At 33.2% G+C, this 1,288-nt stretch overlaps 1 long non-coding RNA gene across 1 annotated transcript; it reads right to left on the reverse strand.

Moving 5' to 3' along the window:
* Nucleotides 1-598: 598 nt before the first annotated feature.
* On the reverse strand, nt 599-1,256 carry LOC109593237 (uncharacterized). Its single transcript, XR_002190826.1, has 3 exons — nt 1,053-1,256; nt 808-916; nt 599-739 (listed from the first exon to the last, which is right to left on the reverse strand). It is a non-coding gene; the product is annotated as an uncharacterized LOC109593237 (long non-coding RNA).
* Between the last annotated feature and the right edge of the window lie 32 nt (nt 1,257-1,288).

Genomic DNA, 1,288 nt, shown 5'->3' on the forward strand with positions numbered 1-1,288 from the left:
TGAACTCTAGGTAAGTCAGGCCTATCCCCTCCCCACAGGAACACTGATTCTCCTACTACAGGAGCTGAGTGTCCTGCTATCCCTCCCAGTTGATAGATACCTGTAAAATACAAACATGATGAAAAAGAGGAGGAAGAAAACAGAAACTCACCTTTAGACATTGTTTGTCAAGAATGTTAATTAACTAGCCACACCCATAATAACAATATTCATTACTCATAATCACCCACACCCTATCACCTTCTAAATTAAATCCAATCACTGCCAACATTATAACAATAAGTACAGTAATTATTAGTTGGTTGTATGTCAAGGAATACATCAGGTTAAAACATGTCTTCCTTGCTTGCTGATGAGGTGATGGTCCTGCTATTGAATGCATTGGAATATATTCTTCTTAGTGAGTTAGTGGTGAGTCCCGCAATTAATAATAATTGGTAGTTGGTACTCTCTTGGTGATTATGATAAAAGGTACTTGAGCTAGTACTTACAAGAAATGTACTCACAAACTAACCCTCAGGTATAATAGTAATACAAGATATTACAATCGAAACAATTCAAGTTTTATTATTATTATTATTATTAATGTTAATGCATTATAGCAAACATGACAAACAATATCTTAACTGGAATTATTAGAGATTTTATATTACATGAGAGTTTTGTAGTCAGTACTTGTAACAAAGAGACTAAACTCAAGTGTAGATTGCATTATTCATTACAAGTCAAATATCACCTACTGGACACAACAATAAATAAAATAATGACAATTACTTTTTATACTATAGTAAACTATTCAAACTATACCTCATAGTATAACTTCATACACTGTAGCCTTCTTGTCTCCAGATCCAGTAACAATAAAACGATCGTCAACTGATATGTCACAGCTTAAAACACTACTGCTTTCAGACATCTGTATGTATAGGATACAATCATTATTTCATTGTACATTAATGTATAATTATAAATGAGACTACACACACACATAATAATAGTAACAAGTACAAATACCACTGTACAGTTAATGTTAATAATAATGGACTATGTACCTGGAATATACTAGCACCATAAGGTGTTCTCCATGCATTTAGTAGATTATCCTTTCCTGTAGTTATAAACCATTTACCACTGTGAGCAAACTTGAGTGACAGTACACAAGACTCGTGTAAATGTAACTGATACTTATCTGGACCACTCACACGAAGGACTTCAACACTACTGCTCTCCATACTAATAATACATAAACACACACACACACATTAAACCATTGGTTTATCTAATACTG

Source organism: Amphimedon queenslandica, unplaced genomic scaffold, assembly GCF_000090795.2.
Source record: "Amphimedon queenslandica unplaced genomic scaffold, v1.1 AMPQUscaffold_2370_Cont25628, whole genome shotgun sequence".
Classification (NCBI taxonomy): Eukaryota; Metazoa; Porifera; class Demospongiae; order Haplosclerida; family Niphatidae; genus Amphimedon; species Amphimedon queenslandica.